This window comes from Delphinus delphis, chromosome 10, assembly GCF_949987515.2.
Source record: "Delphinus delphis chromosome 10, mDelDel1.2, whole genome shotgun sequence".
NCBI classification, from domain to species: Eukaryota; Metazoa; Chordata; class Mammalia; order Artiodactyla; family Delphinidae; genus Delphinus; species Delphinus delphis.
In genome coordinates, this window is record NC_082692.2 from 86,485,715 (window position 1) to 86,505,087 (window position 19,373).

The window sequence follows — 19,373 nt, forward strand, 5'->3', positions numbered from 1 at the left end:
GTGATCAGAAGCTCACAGGAACCTAACCCTGTATTTCTCCTAGGAGCCTCGTTCAATACTCATTAAGTCAGTGTTCGTGGCAACTTTATAGAACATAGCGACCATGAGTAATGTGACTGTATCACTTTCTTGAGGCCGCCTTTTCAAAAGTGTTCCTCTGCAATGATTCAAGAATCTCAGGGGCAGGACTGGTTACAAAATTTGTAGGCTCACGCAGAATAAAAATGCAAGACCTGTTGTTCAAAAGCTAAGCAGTTCAAGATGAACATTGAACCAGGTAAGCTGAGCATATGGGGTCCTCTGCGAGTGCAAGTGTCACAGGCCCACAGAGATGGTCCAGCTCATGGGTTTACTCGATCTGAAAGACTGTACCTCAAAACAGCAGGCTGGGAGAGAAGGGGGAGAATGTGATGAGCCCACAATGGCTTCTGCTTTTGGTGGCCAGTGTGGAAGGTGTCACAGTTGAAAGTGAAGGCTCACAGTTCAATGGACACAGCTTGTCCACTAGTGTATAGTGTCCTTGCTGGTCTAGGCCCTGCCCAGGCTGCCATGTTCCTATTTTTAGAGTTCCCATCACATGATCAGGTACCCATCCCCAAAGCACAAACGCCATGGGAGGGTAGTCAGCTCTTGGTAGAGTGTGGAGTGCAGCCCAGACTTCTCCCGCCTTTTTGAAGCTCTCTTTGGAGGACTTATTTGGCATCTCATCTCAGTCCCCCCAATGGTTTTCTAAAACGTTTGATTTGGGGGAAGCAGATGTCCTTAATATTTTTACCCAGGAAGTTCCTGGGACTTGATGCTAATTTGACTTTTCTTATTCTAAAGGTCTTCACAGCACAGCAAGGGGGAGGGGACAGCTTTGCTAACTTAAAGGACCAATTAAAAAAAAGAGAAAGAGAGAAGATGAGGAGTTAACTTTTTTTTTTTGCAAGTTGTTTTATTTACAGTGCCAGCTTTTAAAGGTCACTAAGGTAAAGTTAACTGGACAATAAACTAGGCAGAAATAGCTTTACAAAGAGAGGGAAAGCCCAAAATGCCACTTTCTATAGAGAACCCACAGTTCAAGTTTATTCAGAGCAAAGAAAAAAGAACTTTTGATCATACTGGAAGAAACTGAGCCATGAGTTTGCAATCTGTGCTGAAACCACACATGCAGCGAGGATGACATTCTGCTAATACAGCTGATTTGCTGCTGCATTTGTGGACCGTTTTTCTAATATTAACAATTATAAACAAAGCAGTGCAACTAGTATTTGCAACAGTCCTTACAGTGTTACAGCATCAGACACAAAATTTCACTTCTCCTCACACCACTGGTTCTCTTTGCATACCTGGGCTTCCTCTTCTTCAATAAAATCATTTTTGATATTGAATGTCTTTCTAATCTCCTCAGGAGTTTTCCCCTTGATCATATTGGCAACAGTCTTGCAGGTAACATCAAGCAAACCTTTGATGTCTAAGTAGTTTGCTGCCAGTATAAGCTCAAAAAGTGTTCCTTGGTCAACTTTCAGGAATTCTTGATCCCAAACAGGGATGTCATCTGTTCGCTTTTCTCTGTCCTCACCATCCTGAGGAGAAGGAGAATCACCCCTGTGGTGGGTGCACCACTGAACGACCTCTTTTAATATCGTTGCGTTAACATTTGGCACGGGGGACTGGCTCATCATCTCCTTCATCACCCGCTCCCAAATATTTCAGCATGGTCTTAATCGTCACAGATTGTTTCGCAACTTCAACATCAACTTCAAATATCTCTCCATCAGAACTCTGCAACTCAGCTGAAGGCATGGTGTTAGGACTTAAGGAGATGGCAGGCCAGAGGCTGATGAGAGCAGGGCGGCGTCTGCGAAAAGAAAAACAGAAAAGTGGAGAACAAGGGCAGCACTGCAGAGCGGCACGACGTCTGCCTCGGATGTAACTTTTTAACTCTCTCCTTCCTCTCTCCTTCCACATACATACACACGCTCATGCACACACTTCCAGTCTCCCTAGCCTGGCAATTCAGTTAAATGATACCTTTTGGTTATATCAATATCTCTGTTTTCTTACTGTGAAATTTAAATGTAATTCACAATTTTTCTATTTATTATGTCGTGCGTCTTATCATGCATTACTTCCTTTGTTGTACAACTCTGCTTGGAATAAAATTTATTTTTTAATTACTTAAAATAAAAGGGACCAATAGTTTCATCCCCTCAAAGTGTGAAAGCCTAGGAGTTTGGCCGCATGTGAAGAGGCTCCTTACGTTACCCTACATAGAAAATAATGACAGTGTGCTCCAAGGTACCGTCTGGCTCTGCGTTGGAGCAGCAGTGAAGAACTGACACAGAGATGTCATACACATTCATTTCTTTTTTTGGTTTGGCCTGTAAAGAGGTTTTTTTTTTTTGTAAAATTTCAAACAAGTTGTCAATATTTAAATTTCATAAAGAAATCTATTGTAGCCTCTCTGGGAAAAATCTGTGGATCTGAAAACAGATGGCTTATATTCCCACATCTGCCGTGATCTGGAACTGACAGCAGCTTCCCCTACAGGCAAGCACGAGCTTTCCTCTTCCACAGCCCCCTGTGCCCACACCTTCCTTTCACCTGCTGGGCCATGTGGGCAGGGCTGAGAGATGCTGACGGGGACTGTTCTGAACCCACGGGTGCCCAGGTAGTGCCAGCTGTTAAATATTCAATATTTTGAATATCACTCCCTCTGGAGCCATTTGAGCTGCTAACCTTGCTCTGCAGAGAAGCAGCTGTCAGCTTCTTGCTAAAAAACTAAATTCAGACTCCGGGGTCATTGTGTTACAATGATTAATCTGTTAGATTGTCAGGGTTCTTCACCATTTCATTTATCCGGAGCGGGGCTTCTAGATGAGTCTATGGAATTCACAAACTGTGGCCATGTCTCTGCTGATGGTGTGGGCACCCTGGGAAGCCAATCTGCATGAGGACTGAGGCCCTTCCTGGGGGATAATTCGTCCTGATGAAACAAGGAGCCGGCTCTGGAGAGCCCGACCCTGTTAGAGGAAGCTCCGCTGTCAGATGACGGTGTGAAGTCTGTCATCTGGATTTCTCTCTGCATCCAGCCCTCACTGGATTCTCTTTGTTCTCTCGGAGAGTAGAGCAACAAGTAAAAAAGGAACAATGTCTCTACAAACCCTTGGGTATCCCTTTAACAGAGTTGAACATAAAGGAGATAAAGAGACATTCTCCCATCAGTTCCCCATGGGCACTTTCAACACTTGGAACACACCTGTACACCTGGCAGACACTCCAGTGCCCCGTGGGAGAAGACATGTGGCCCCTGTGGATGGTTTGGGGTCCTAACTAATCAGCATCACACCTTTCCAGATCCTGAAAGTGTAGCAGACAGAAGGAACCAAATGGGTTCAAACTCAGAAATTGAGAATATGGCAGGGTGGTTATATTGGCTGCAATTTTCTTAAAATATTTCATTGTGGATGGTGGTGTGTGGTGTGTGTGTGTGTGTTTATTAACTTCAATATATACCGTAGGAACTGTTGATTAGCATTTCGATTATTTGTAGTGCGGTTACCTATTGCTGCGTAACCCACCCTAAAATTTACTGGGTTAGAAAGCAGCATATTACTATCGATATTTCTCGTGGGTCTGTGGTTGGACTGACTCAGGTGGGCAATTCTCACTTGGAGCTTTCTGCGTCGTTGCCGCCTGATGACAGCTGGGGCTGGAGGCACCTGGAGCCTTATCTGGGCGGGATGTCAACATGGATTCTCTCCTCCTGGCTGGCACCTGGGCTGGGATGTCTGGAACAGCTGGGGCCTAGCTGAGCATCTCTTTCCCCTCAACCCCAGCCCCTCCCCTCTCACTCCTACAATGTGCTGCTGTCTTATTTTGCCCCTTTAGTCTGTTGGTAAATGTCTTTCCCTACTCCCTCCCCACACTCTTATTAACAGTTTCCATATTAAACTCCCCTTGCATTACCCAATCTGAGTGCGTCCTCTCTTTCCTGCCTGGACCCAGACTCAGACACTAGGTCAGCTGGTTTCTCAACTAGGGACCATTTTGTCCTTCAGGAATGTCTGGACAGATTTTTGGCTGCAATTAAGGGAGGATGCTACTGGCATCTAGTGAGTAGAGGCCAGGGATGCCGCTAAACATCCTACAATGCACAGGATGGCCCACAACAGAGACTTATCCACCCCGAATGTCAGTAGTGCCCAGGCTGAGAAACCACACTCTAGGCGTTAACTCTCACGTCTGCTCTACAAGTATAAACTCAACACAGATCACATAGGAATAAAACTATATAACCAACGACATTTAAATTAACAATGTTAATTGTAAGTGAAGGATGCTGTTGTTTTGCTGAAATTAAACTGCTGCTCACACAGTACGAGGTGGTCCTGACTGCTGGGCGCTGGTTGCGTGTGAATTTGGTGGATGTCCATCCGTAAACCAGCCAACTCCCTTCTCTCCAGACGCCTCTCTGCTCAAGCTCCCAGGACACCTCTCCTCCTAGGGCACACAGCGGGGTCTTGTTGGCTTTTCCTTGGCATCAGTATAATTTTCATCTAAAGTCTACCACTATCGTTTCTCTCATTAACTCGTTTCCATGGAAGTTATGCTAATTGGTACCAATATACACATGATTGCCAAGGAGAACCCTATGACAGTTCTCAATCCTTCAGATATTTTTTTAAGATTTAGTCGAAATGAAGGTAGGAGACGAAAATAGAAGGTTTATAGAGAGCTCATGGCACCCTGAGAAGCTATCCTTGGAGTCCTGGGAGAGAACCACTCCTGTGATGTTCGATGGAAAATGGAAACAGACCCCGTTCCTTCTTGTGGTTGAGGATGGAAATACAGAAAGCCTCCACTGCGGGCAGAAGCCTTTGCTAATGGACAACCACAGCTTTCTTCTTGGCTCTTTTTGTAGTGCCTCAAATATAAAGAAAGGACTTTCTGATTAAAGCTTTATCCCCTAGCCACACAGCAGAAGTTCTTACACATTCCAGTCAACGTGTTTTGCTTTCTCAGCTCTGGCTTTCTTAATGAACTTCGCCCGTGACAGGAAGATGGCAACATGAAATTCTTCTCTTCATCAAAGATATTTGTTGGATTTCCTCCTTTTTCCCCTGGCTGGGGAAGTGCGTCAGCTTCTGAGGGCTGTTGAGTTTGCACTGTACAGACCAGCTCTGTAAAGAGCCTGTGTTCTCTATTCCACCCAGGACATGCAGACCTCCTTCTTGCATTTAATGACACATCCGGCCTACCAGATCCATCTTGTTTTGCTCTTTCTTTTGTTCACGTGTTAGCACCTTTTGCAAATCTAAAACAATTATGAAGCCATTTAGAAACAATAATGCTTAAGTGCAAATACTTAAATGTTATTAAACTGTTGGCATCTTGCTGAATTATTTCCTTATGGTTAATTACTTCATTTCTTTATAGCTAGCCATGATTGATTCCTGCTTAGGGCTGTTTCTACTCTGTAAGAAAATATAGTTATATACTTTAAAACGGTAAGGGATGCCCACCACTGCTTTCCAGACTCTCTGAAAGCATTTTTTTTTTGGTCATGGGAGTTCTTAATTTTAATTTAGTTTTTATTTTTAAATAAATATTTAGCTACAGTGATTTTGATGAAAAGCTCTTTACTGGCTTAATGAATTTTATGGGTCTATATAACATCAGTGTCTTAATTACTACAAATGGATAATAAGCCCTTTCTCATATACGGGAATAGGAAACACACAGAGTGAGTGCCATTAGGAACAATTGGATTTTCACTTGATAATTCAGTAAAAAGAAAAAAAAAAAGCGTAAATACCGCAAGTAACAGCCCAAGGGGTAATCTCTGCAGCTCCACCAGAAACCGTAGAGTGTAACTAATTTTTACAGAGATTTTCTCTGTGTTTTTTGGGCTGTGACAAAAGCAAAGTATAAATTCATGCAGGGAATGAAATAGTTGTTCATTTGATAGGTGCTAATTGATTTCTCCCTGTATGTCGGAGACATTTAATTCCTCATCATAAAAGGTCCTTGAATTTAGGAGGACACCCGGAGAGGAATCTGTGACCCCAGGCGAGTAGTTGCAGTGTACCAGGAAGAGTATCGTGGGTTCTTATCGTGTGTGTGGCTTTAAGAAATTCACTTGGTCTGAGAAACTGTCACTGCTGGTGCAGAGTGGGCTTTGCCTGGTTAGCAAAAGGCCAATCAGAAAATAATCTCAGAGAGGTGGTAGGGTCAGTACTTCAAATAAGTGAATGAAGAGTTATTTAGTAGATCTTGAATGAGCTGTCGAATTGTTGCACTCTTAATATTTACAAATCAGAGGTTTTCAAGCTAGAGTGTGTCTAAGAACTGCTTGGAAAACGACGTAAAGTGAAGATTTGGGAGCTCTTCTCCAAGAATTGATTCAGCAGGTTTGGGTGGAGTCTAGGAATGCTTTATTGATAAGAATCACAGGAATGGACCATATTTTGAGCACATTGGTTTCTTTTGGTGGGTTAAGCATTCCCCTTGAAGTTATTCCTTTTATTTTTTTCCCCCCATTACATAAAAGCATTGAATTTTACTCAGTCCCTCATCAGATGGGCCCAAATTTCAAGTTAAAAATCTTAAGACCTGTTTATACACAGGAGGTATTTTCCCCACCGTCTTGGCCGTGCAATGCGTTATGGTCCTTGGATTGTGGCAGCCCAGAGATCGTTCTAGAAAATGGCAGTTGTTTGAAAAAGCTTGTAAATTGAGTACGTGACTGTATCGCTACCTTTTCTTCATAGCTCTGGTTTGAATTAAGATAGGGAATCTGCAGCCCAGGTCTGAAGAAAGATTGTGCCCCCAGCTCCAAAAACGTAATTTATAAGCTTCTTGTAACAAGATTTTGGTTGGACCTGTGTCTACGATGTTATTTGATTAAAGATTTATCACTTTAATTGGGGGTTAGCTTTTATTTCTGATAGTATAAAGCATTTCCTTTGTCCTATATTTTTCTCCTTTGCATACCCACCTCCATTTTTAAACCCTCAGTGCTCCATAATGTGTCGTTTATTTTCAAATGAACTAGTCACAAAACCAAAACATTTTCTTCATCTACTTCAATTTAGGATCTTAAGAAACTGACCCATTTTCCTCTTTGAAAAAAAAAACCCAACGTTTTCCTCTTTGAAAAAAAAAAAAGGGTCCACCATATCTAACCTAAGAGGACCACTGGGGTCCTAGGTAATTCTTATATATCACTTATTAGTACAAAAATTGAGATTTAAGTTTTGATTCAAAAAGCAACATAGTTTCAATTTTTCAAGGATTTAAAAAGTACAAAGGAGAAAATAAAAATCGCCCATTGTACTACCCTGATGTAACTCAGTTAATATTTTGGCAGAGTTGACTTTCCGTCTTCTAAGCCTAGATTTTGTTAAAAGGAGTTTAAATTTTACAGTACTCACTCTTAGAAATTTATTAAAAACCTCTGACCTGTGTGGCCACGTTTTGTCTTGTCTTTTGGAGCATCTCCTAAGAGGAGAGAGACTACACTGTGGGGTTATTTTTTTTTCAATTTTATTTTACTGAAGTATAGTTGATTTACAATGTTGTGTTAATTTCTGCTGTACAGCAAAGTGGTTCAGTTATATATATATATATTCTTTTTCATATTCTTTTCCATTATGGTTTATCCCAGGATTTAAAAAAATATATTTATTTACTTATTTATTTATTTGGCTGTGCCAGGTCTTAGTTGCGGCATGTGGGATCTTCATTGCCGCATGCGGGATCCTTAGTTGCGGCATGTGGGCCCTTAGTTGAGGCATGCGGGACCTGGTTCCCTGACCAGGGATTCAACCTGGGCCCCCTGCATTGGGAGTGTGGAGTCTTAACTGCTGGAACACCAGGGAAGTCCCTATCCCAGGATATTGAATATAGTTCACTGTGCTATACAGTAGGACCTTATTGTTTATCCATTCTATATACAATAGTTTACATCTGCTAATCCCAAGCTCCCACTCCATCCCTCCCCCACCCCCTCCCCCTTGGCAACCACAGTTCTGTCACTGTGGGATTGCTGGAGATACTTCCAGGCTTTGCACCAATTCTGTTATGGGCTCTTTGCTACTGGTTCTCTCTCCTAATCCTCTTGGAGGTTATGGGATCCAATTTGGGGGACCAGTGAAAGAAATTTCTCTCCTCCTCTTCTTCCTTCCTCCTCCCCACTCATTCCTTTCCTCAGCTGGCTCTTGTCTGGGTGAAAACACAAACCTTCCTGTGGGGATCTTATTAATCAATACCCACATGACACACTACAGAGGTAGATTTTTCTCTCTGTTGTGACTGCTGTCATTTGATATTTGCCATGCCAATAGCCACCACGTCCTGTCTTGTAGTTAAATGACATTTATTTGACATCCTTTGTCACATGAGTAATCTTTATCCTATGCTGCCCATTTATCTTCTTCCGGTCTTTTGGTGACAATCTTTGTTCAAATAATAACAGTGGCATGTATCCATCGGTTATTGACCATTTACAGTGTGCCGGGTGCTGGCATGAGTGCTTAAAACATATTTCCTCAGAATCCTTGCAGCCTTCTCTGAGGCCAATGATGGCATCATGTTTTGACAGGCAAGGCAGTTAGGTTCAGAGGGTTAAGACATTTTCTTTGACGTGGCAGGTTCCAATCCTGGTTTCTTGCATTGCTAGCTCGTGGTGACAATAAATGGAGACTGGTTTCTAGGCAGTATTATTGTTTGTTTTAAAATTCTCTACAGTCAGTGCTCTTCCTTATTTCCTGTACTTGGGGAGGATCACACGTCCCACCCCCCCACCCCCTGGCCCTTGGTACATTCCCGCTTCAAAGATTGCTTTGGCTTCAGGCGAGTTTTGAGCTATTTCTAATCCATTTCTTGATTTCGTTTTCCCACCATTTTTCTCAGATGAAGGCTCCTGGACGACAGTCTGGGCCAGGGTTAGCATTGTTTGATGGAGGACGTCCTTGGTCTGAGCACGTGAGCCCACGACCCCACTGCCAGGAAAAGAGGAGCGTGGTGATGCTGCCTGGAGGGCTGAGTTGGCCTCGGCCACTGACATTCTCATCCCAGCCCCCAGGGACACCACTGGCCAGGTGTCTCACCACAGGTGAAATGCCCCATGACCCTGGTACAGAGAGAAAGTCAATGGTCTGCATTAAGATCGAATCTCTTTCTAATCTGGGTTCTTTAGGAGGGCGCTCAGATATACCAGTGCCCCCGTTTCCGCCAGATGCAGAAAGAGTACCAACCTAGCTCTCCAGGCTATGCCAGCAACTTGAGTTCACCAGCTGCGTTTACCCCCCTCCTCTGGTTGCATTTTCTTCTAAAATGGCTACTTAACAGCACAATGTAATCTTGATCAGCAAATCCCATTAGGAGATGGTCCCTTTGCAGGACAATCTCATCAGAAATTCCCCTGGAGAAAAAAATTATATTAAATTTGGTTGAGGGAATCCTAATTCCATCCAGTACAGCGTCTCTAAAATATATCCTTCTTGTGATGAGACCAGAAAGGCCTGTGGATTCATCCTTATCTTGCTGGTACTTGCTTTGTAGAGATTTTATTTTTACTGTAGAAATGATAAATACAGCAAGTGTATTCCATTTGGCTTTCCATGTGAGATAAAATACTTATTGAAATGAGGAGTGTTGGAAACCTCTGAGACTAGTAAGTCCATAGAACATCTGGAGGAGAACCCAAGAAAATGCTTTCGTAGGTTTTTGTTGCAGGGAGACAAGTGGGACTTGGGCTGTAGGAGGTGGGCGGCTGAAAGTGCTTTGTCTCATTTGAAAAGACGGAACAGGATTAGGCCGGGAGGTCCCCAAGGAGTTGGGAATCACGTGAACCAAGCCTGTTGTAGGCATAACACACTTTATGTGTGAGAGGTGCTTTGCCAGTCCTGGGACTGTTTGCCTGGAATCCAGTCTGGGGGAGGAGGGGTGGCCCCTGCAGGCTCCTATAACGCCTGGCTTGGTTGGGCCAATGGGATGCGTGGGTGGGAGGTTGGAAGCAGAGGTAGGGGTAAGCCAGGGTCTGTTTCCTCCCGTCCCCACCCTTCTGTCTTGGGCAGTGTCTCTGGCAGCAGCTGTGGTTGCTCTGTGGCCTCAGCCCTGTTGCTTCAGGGCTGTAAGGACTTTCTGCTGTTGCTTTTTCCTGGGGCCGCCTCCCTGTCCCCTATTGGCTTCTCAGCTCTTTCCTCCTTTGGGTAATCAATTCCTTGCTTTAAATTCCCTCTGCTTCAAATGCAGAGAAGTTTCCATTCTTCTGGCAGGATCCTGAAGGATGCAACCTGAATTCTTTTGTTTTTAGAATTGGCCCCATGGGAACCATACATGAACCATACACGAGGCAGATACATGTTTGGTTTATTCTTCACTTACAGTCATTCTTGTCCTTCTGGTTCTTCCTCCTTGTATTCCATCAAGGACCTGTTCTAGACTTGTATCTCTGCTGATCAGAGCACCATTGGAAAAGAATTGTTGGTTTCATATTGATAAGGTTAATTGACTGGATGGATTTTGGGGGTTCAGTAAATAGACTGAATGCTGCAGCCCCAGAGTTGGGAATAGATAGGAAGCCCAGCACCGCCCTGGTCATAGAAACGCTCCTGCTACTACTTCCATGGCTGACCTTTAACCTGACTTTCCATTCTGATGATCCCCGAGACTCAAGAGTCCTGATGGGTAGAATGCTGTTGGCTGAGCTGAAGTCATGAGGCCCCCTCCATCTGTACCAGGGGACATGGGAGTGGGGAGGAAGGAGCCCCACGCTTTGATTTCCACAATGACTGTGAGTCTCTGTAATTACCATCCCACAAGGACCACACACAAAGGAGAATAGACGACACCCCAGGGGGAACTGGGCCACTGTTGGGAAGGGCGTATGGAAGCTGGGCAGCCATAGTGGGACCAATATTCGCCACCTGCTTGAGGAAGGGTAGTTCTTGTTGGTTACTCTTCCTATTCCAGCTTCTCTGGGGAGGGTCTCCTAGTCACTACTGGTGTTTTTGCTTTTTGGCATTCAGCTAAGAGTATCATTTCATTTGTCAGTTTACAGATGAGAAGACAGTGGCCCAAGATGCTGAAATAAATGCCAAAGCTCACACAACTGGAAAAGCAGCACAGCTAGGTTTTAGTTCAGGTGTGTCTGGCCCCAAGGCTTTGGATGGCGACCAGGAAGCCTCCTTCTAGAGAGGCTAGTTATGCATGGTCTGTGGTTGCATCCACCTAGAAGGAGCTCTGTAGGATAATCTCCCTTCAGGGACTCATGGTGTATACCATACTAGAGGCTCTGAAAAGTCCTAAAATGATAGACCCTTTAGAGCTTTGCTGAACTTATAATTTACTAGCCTAATTTGACTTTAGAACCCATTATACTTATTAACATCCGTGTTAGGTAGGATTCTCCAGAGAAACAGAACCAACAGGATACATATTCTAAGCTGGAGAGGGAGGGAAGTTGGTGGTGTAATTCCAGGCTGAGTCTGAGGCCGGAGAACCAGGGGAGCCTCTGGTGTAAATCCCAGTCCCAGGGTGGGAGGAGATGAGCTGAGATGTCCCAGCTCCAGCAGGTAGGAAGGACAAGGGGCCATTTCCTCCTTCCTCACCTTTTGTTCTATTCAGACCCTCAATGGATTGAGCCTAATCCAAACTGGACTTTGAGTTCCCCAAGTCAAATGCTAATCTCATCCAGAAAGACACTTGCAGACACACCAAGAGGTAATGTCTAATCTGGGCAAGCGATGGCTAGTCAAGGCGACACATGAAATTAACCATCACAGTATGTCGTCTGATAGACACCATATTGGAAAATTGCACTGCACCGCCGCTCACCCTTCTAGGTGAATAGGTGAGGATGCTCCTGGCTGAAGACGGATAGCGCAGGGGCTGTGACTGCTGTAAGGAATGGGGGGAGATATTCTGGTAACTCAGTGTGCTGTGCCACACTGGTGCGGACGATGCCATGCAGTTTTGGTGCCAGGCCAGAAATTCTGGACTTTTTCTTCTCATTCTCAAATAAATAGGCATGCCACCTTGCTACGTCACCTCGTAAAATGATTGAAATGGATTTAAGTAGATTTTGGGGACTGTTAAGACATCACTTAAGGTAACCAGAAGTCTCCTTGGTGTTTCAAAATTACATTTGGGGCCAACATTGGTTTCAATATTTTGTTACTAGGTTATTGTATTCTGGGATTAGAGACACACTCCTGAGGCCATCTTGTCTTTCCCCAACCGAGATGAATAGAAAAGAGGATTCTGTAATTTCATTCATGCATTTTTCATTAAAAAAGCAATCCTGCCTCAAATCTTTTACATCTGACTTTGTTTTAGAAATCAACACAGTGATCTTTCCAGATGGAGTTTTCTAGCATGCACGTGTATGGGTGTGGGAATTAATGGTGGCAGCAGTGGTGGTCATTTCCTGGTATCTTCATTAGAGAATTAAAGAATAAAGTCTCTGAAGAATGACAGTGACTGTGTTTGAACTGTCAGCCATCTTCCCATGACACATTGCAGCTTGCATCTTTTGGCTGTGAAGCTGCAATCCTATAAATCTGGAAAGAGGCAAATTACAAATTAGGCATCTTGTGCTATTAGCTGCAGATTTCATGATAAATCCTGCACATAAAAATTTCCCTGCAATGGTTCTATCTGTGAGAATTTGTACTCCACATAGATCTTTCAAAATGAAGATCGATGAATAATGCTTTGGCTAAGCAATAAATACATAACGAAGCACGACCTTTGATCTTTCTTGCTTTCTATGAGGTCAAAGTTGGGATAGGTTATAAATCATGATTTATGCCTTTAAATCTCTGTTTTGTTTTTTTTCAAGTAGCCTCTTCCCCGCACTGGTTTGATTTTGAGGTGTTTAATTATTCATCAATCTGCAGTACTTTCACTTCTTCGATATTAGGTATATTTGTTTAATTTTGGATACCATTTGGTTTTTGAGGTTTGCCTTTGTTTTTCCATCACAGTGTATCGTTTTGTTTTTAATCTATTGCATGTTAATAACGTCACTGTGAAGACAGCTGCAGTAATAAAAAGCTAAAACACATCTGTATATACATGGGATCAACTGCAATGGAAATAATAGATTTTAAAATAGAATTCTGAGGCATTTTCTTCACTGGGTACATCTTTTTCTGTTTTTCTTCAAAACTCAAACATCTAAATGCTCACAGGAGCCGTGGGGACTCAAACACATGGGATGTTTCTCACGCAGTTATAATGACTTTTAAAATACTGCTCGATGGTATAGGCATTTGATGAGAAGGAATTTTTTAAAACAGTGTTTCTTTATAAGATAATTGATTAATAGTAAGAGAAAACTCGAGTTGGTTTTGCAAACCCGGGGATGAGGTGCAGGGGGGAGGCACACATACTTTTCAACCTAGAGAGACAGCACCACGCAAATTCCTTTTTATCTTAGTGGCTGGTTTTAAATTTTAGGGTTGATGGATAGACAAGACCGTAATGTATCTAGCCCCTACATTTTATGTTATCTGATGTTAAAATACATCCATCAACCTTTTAGCATAACTTGATGCTGTAATTGGATACTGGCAAAAGCTTGTTTTATACATTACTTCTGTTAATTTGTTTTTAGGCCCCAGTTAAATTTCCCTGCCACTCAGTACCTCATGGCGAAGAGACAGTTGGCAACATACTCAAGAAAAACCCCGGAGTTCCTCACATACAGGGTAAAATACCTCTTTTCTCCCCCATATTGTCTTTGTACCTTGAGAGAGAGTTCTGCCAAGGATGAGGTTGTTGAAACAGCACAGAATATTTTAGTGAAAGCAGCATCACCTCATTAAGCATCCTTAGCAAGGATTGAATATGGCCTTGTGGCCACTCTCATGAATATAGTCCCCGCACTAAAAAACATTTATCGCCACCATTAAAAAAGGAACTTTTAAAATGAGTTTGAAAGAAAGCCATTACCTCCTTAACTACCAAATAAACTCAGTGGTCTATGTATATTATGATGAAATATCTCTGGTGCTTCCATCTTATTCTCTTTGTTCTATAAGCTGTAATTCATACCCCGCTTTTGTTGACATTTGGGTGACTCTCCTCTCCAGGTCCCTCCCCTCGCCCAGCAGCAACCTTGGCTCGCTTATGGTTTTTTGCTTTGTTTGCTTTACACTCTTGTTTTCATCTTGGAATCAACTTGTTTGTTCATTATTTTCTTTTTAGCTGCATGTGTGCATGTATGTGTGGATATAGCCTAAGGTATAGAAACTTGAAAAAAAAGTTTGTTGCTGTGGAGCGTGGTAGGAACAGGCTATCACAGCAAGCATTACGTTTAGATTTCTGTGAGTGTTTCTTGCAAATACTGTAATTCACTGCTAAGTATAGACTAGACTGCAACATATTTGGGAAAACTTAAATGAATTGACCTAGATCATCAGGAATAGAGAAGTATCCAGTTACTCCACCATCACACTGACCAAGGTCTAGAAATCTAGTTTCTCGAAAGCTCCATGAATCCTAAGAAGACATAGTCAACAGTTTTCCATGCCGAGGGGGCAGAGCACAAAAGCTTTTCCTTCTCATTTTCTCTTGGCCGCTTTGCAGTAGGTTCTGGATATGGCTGTGCTCTGTCTTTAAAGGCAACAATAGGAGTGGAGTTTGGCAGAGTCTTTGGTAGGAGTAGTAGAATCCCTGGGAGGTCTGAATTTTTCTGCCAGTCAGCCGTTTTATTAGCCCTGTTCCTAACATATACCCAGCAACATCCAAAATGCTTTGGGTAAGAATTAGCTAAGTCTCTCTCTCCAACTGTCCATGCTTTAATTGCAAATCATTGATACCATTTTATGACTGGAGGGTTCCTGAACTTAATCCCAAGTCTTCTAATGCAAAGGGGCTCACAAGAGAACAACTAACCAACAAGCAAGTAAACAAACAGACACAGTATCTAAGTGAGTGAATGTTCATGTTCATTTTCAGCTCATAATCTCTCTAGTGTGGCTGAGGCCCCAGACTGTGTCCATGGAAGTTCCCACCTGTGACTTCCAGGGCTGGCAAGCAGGACGAAGAACAAAAGACTTTGTGGTTGCGGAGTGGCAGGCGGGGTAGGGAACGAGTCAGGAGACCTGGTCTTAATTCCTCCCGTCTCTCCTTCCTAGATGCGACCTGACACCCCGCTAAGGTTCACTTTCTCATCTCGGGAGTCAGGATAAGGCCAGGGGTATGAAAGCAAGCAAAGTAACAGATGTGGAGACACTTATTAATAACATAAATTTCTTAATGATTGTTATTTAGATTGATTTGTGGCAGGACCAGCGTCACGGGAGGTGAGCGATTCAGTCATACCGGGGTCATGCTCAGAAGGGCCCTGAGCTTGGTTGAATGCTCTCCTGTTGCCATCTTGACATTCTTCATACTTTTTGAATACAAGACTCCACAGCCCCACACTTTTATCTTGCACTGGGTCCCCCAGTTCCATAGCCAGTCCTGACTGTGAGTCCACATTCGGTTTGCACAGATGGATTTGTCCACCTAACAGGTGTTACCAGACCCTGCTCTGGGCAGATGTGATTCTTAGTCCCGCGTCCGTCTCCATCCTCACAGAAAGGCAGCGGCAGATTGACTGGAAAGCTGGTGCCACTGAAGCCTCGGGGTCCCTCCCTTGCGTGGCCCCCTCCAAGGCTTTGGGAGGGCCTTTAGAGATTTTGAAAGTATATTTACGCAAAATTGTATGACCTTCCGCTCCATCTCTGCATCCACCTCTGCTGTCAGGGAGCACTGTTTTGAGATTTATGGGAGTGTTTCTGGTTGTCATAGTAATCGGAGGGGGGGCATGCTGGCCCTTGGTGGGCAGGGTTAAGGATTGCTAGGCTGCCTGACATGCACACGCTGTCGCACATGTTAGAGAATTTCCTTCCTTCCCATGTGATGTTCGAATGACTTAACCAGACATTCTTGTAAGTGAACCCTGGTTTCTGTTTACAGAAGGCAGGATCTTAGTGCCATTTTCCACGTTAGTACAATACATTTTTGCCGGGTTTTAATATACACTGAATCTTCCAGGAATGCAACTGCAGTAAAGTAAAAATAGAGGGCATATTATATAGTGTGCTTCATGTAGAACTTTACTGAGAATTATCCTCTATTTTTGAGGTTCTTAACCCCTGATATGGCGCTCTTGTCTGAGTCCACACTGGCTGAGGCGTTCAGGGTGCTCTGATACACATATATACACAGGTATACTTACTTACATAGGCTTTATTTAGACATGTCCAGTCCAGACCTAGTGATGATAAGGAGATACAAGCATCTGGCATCTTGTTTTTTTTTTTTAAATAAATAAATAAATTTATTTATTTATTTTTGGCTGTGTTGGGTCTTCGTTGCCGAGCGCAGGCTTTTCTGTAGTTGTGGCGAGCGGGCGCTACTCTTTGTTGCGGTGCATGGGCTTCTCATTGTGGTGGCTTCTCTTATCGCAGAGCACGGGCTCTAGGCGTGCGGGCTTCAGTAGTTGCGGCATGTGGGCTCAGTAGTTGTGGCGCATGGGCTTAGTTGCTCCGCGGCACGTGGGATCTTCCCGGAGCAGGGTTGGAAGCCGTGTCCCCTGTATTGGCAGGTGGATTCTTAACCACTGCGCCACCAGGGAAGCCCCTGACATCTTGTTATAGGTCTAGTTACTGTTGTTGTTCCCGCAAACTAGAGCTTCTGGGCCAAATCCATCCCATGGCCTGTTTCTGTACAGCCCATGAGCTAAGATTGATTCTTACATCTCTAAAGGGTTGTGTATATAAAAAAAAAAAAAAGAAGAAGTATGCAACAGAGACTCTCCGTGGCCCGCAAAGCCTGCAGTGTTTACTAAATGATCCTTTACTGGAAAGGTTTGCTGACCCCTGGTCCACCATAATAATGTTCAAGCACCTATATACCACAATACATAGTTCAATTAAATTATTTTCTTTTTTATTTCTCCTTTATGTTAGAGTCAGGACAAGGTATTGATTGAAGCAACTTGTCAGCTGGTAGGATATTTACTACTTCCTTTCCGAGCAGTAGATGATGATGTTATCCACGACCTCTCCATCTCTTGCCTCAAGGTGACCTTCATTCTCAAGCTGGTCCTTCCCACCTGGGAGCAATGCTAGCTTTGGGTGAGGAGGAAATGCGTATCTCCTCACTCCTCCTGCCTCCAGAGAAGCAGGAACTTCTATTACCCTCTCTCTCCACAAGGGAGAAGGAGTGACGTCTGACGCTATTTGCAAGAAGGAACTGGGCATGTGCAACTCAGTGGCCTTTTCTTTTTTGGGATGATCTGTCTTCAAGATGATCGTATTATTGGCTGTTCATGTGACAAGCTTACTAGGGTGGGGCCTGTCCTCCTCCAGTAATAAAGCTGATATTGTTTATCTGTATCATTGACTCCTGTGTCAGGCTCTCTTAATTAGATTTGTGTACAGGAGTGGAGAAAGTGCGGTTTAACCACCAACTTCCAAACCCCATGTATGACCACAATTCACGGTTTCATTTCACCAGTTTAGCAACCTGGAAAGAAAAGCTTCCTTTCTCTGTATCGTGTTAGCAGAAGTGTCCATCTGACCCTCCTTGGGTAGGCCTGAGTCCCATGTGTATCCTTAAACCAGTCTTGCAGATCAGCCACGTCTGTGGGTCAGCCCACTGGGGTCACAGACACAGTGAGCAGAGAAAGGGTGGGGGTCTTAAGACAGTGCTTTCCAAACTGTAATGTACAAACAGGTTACCTGGGTATCTTTCTAAAATGCAGGTTCTGATTCAGTAGGCTCCTCTGGTGGGGCCTGAGATTCTGCATTTCTGACACGCTCCCAGGCGATGCTGATGGTACTGGTCCGCGGACCATCCTTTGCATAACAAGGTTTTAAGGAACATTTTAGTGTGGTTACCATAGGGGTAATGATGGTGGGCAGGGGAAATAACCCACACATGCTCATCATACTTCCTATTGCCCACCTCTTCTGCTCAGTGAACATGAGTCCCAAGCTTCCCATGAAACTTCCCTCAACAACTGCAATCCACAGTGATCTGTTCCTCAGTGATCTCTTTAATGGTTACTGTATGAAATTAATCCAACTTTAAAAAAACATTTTTATTTATTTATTTTATACAGCAGGTTCTTATTAGTTATCTATTTTATACATATTAGTGTATACATGTCAATCCCAATCTCCCAATTCATCCCACCCCATCCCCGCTGCTGCTCTCCCCCCTTGGTGTCCATAGGTTTGTTCTCTACATCTGTGTCTCTATTTCTGCCTTACAAGCAGGTTCATCTGTACCATGTTTCTAGATTTCACATACATGTGTTAGTATATGATATTTGTTTTTCTCTTTCTGACTTACTTCACTCTGTAGGACAGTCTCTAGGTCCATCCACGTCTCTACAAATGGCCCAATTTCGTTCCTTTTTATGGTTGAGTAATATTCCATTGTATACATGTACCACATCTTTATCCGTTCGTCTGTCTATGGGCATTTAGGTTGCTTCCATGCCCTGGCTATTGTAAATAGTGCTGCAGTGAACACTGGGGTGCGTGTGTCGGGTTTTTTTTTTGGTATTTATTTATTTACATCTTTATTGGAGTATAATTGCTTTACAATGTTGTGTTAATTTCTGCTGTATAACAAAGTGAATCAGCAATATGTACACATATATCCCCATGTCTCCTCCCTCTTGCGTCTCCCTCCCACCCTCCCCATCCCACCCCTCTAGGTGGTCACAAAGCACCGAGCAGATCTCCCTGTGGTATGCGGCTGCTTCCCACTAGCTATCTGTTCTACCTTTGGTAGTGTATATATGTCCATGCTACTCTCTCACTTTGTCCCAGCTTACCCTTCCCCCTCCCCGTGTCCTCAAGTCCATTCTCTACATCTGCCTCTTTATTCCTGTCCTGCCCCTAGGTTCATCAGAACCTTCTTTTTTTTTCTGGTTCCATATATATGCGTTACCATAAGGTATTTGTTTTTCTCTTTCTGACTTCACTTCACTCTGTATGACATACTTTAGGTCCATCCACCTCACTACAAATAACTCAATTTTATTTCTTGTTATGGTTGAGTAATATTCTATTGTATATGTGTGCCACGTCTTCTTTATCCATTCATCTGTCGATGGACACTTAGGTTGCTTCCATGTCCTGGCTATTGTAAATAGTGCTGCAGTGAAAGTTGTGGTACATGACTCTTTGAATTCTGGTTTTCTCAGGGTATATGCCCAGTAGTGGGATTGCTGGGTCATATGGTAGTTCTATTTGTAGTTTTTTAAGGAACCTCCATGCTGTTCTCCATAGTGGCTGCACCAGTTTACATTCCCACCAGCAGGGCAAGAGGGTTCCCTTTTCGCCACACCCTCTCCAGCATTTGTTGTT

The 19,373-nt window shown here is 43.5% G+C and overlaps 1 pseudogene; it reads right to left on the bottom strand.

Annotated features, from left to right (window-relative positions):
- Positions 1-1,205: 1,205 nt before the first annotated feature.
- On the bottom strand, positions 1,206-1,788 carry LOC132431733 (S-phase kinase-associated protein 1 pseudogene; annotated as a pseudogene).
- Positions 1,789-19,373: the final 17,585 nt, after the last annotated feature.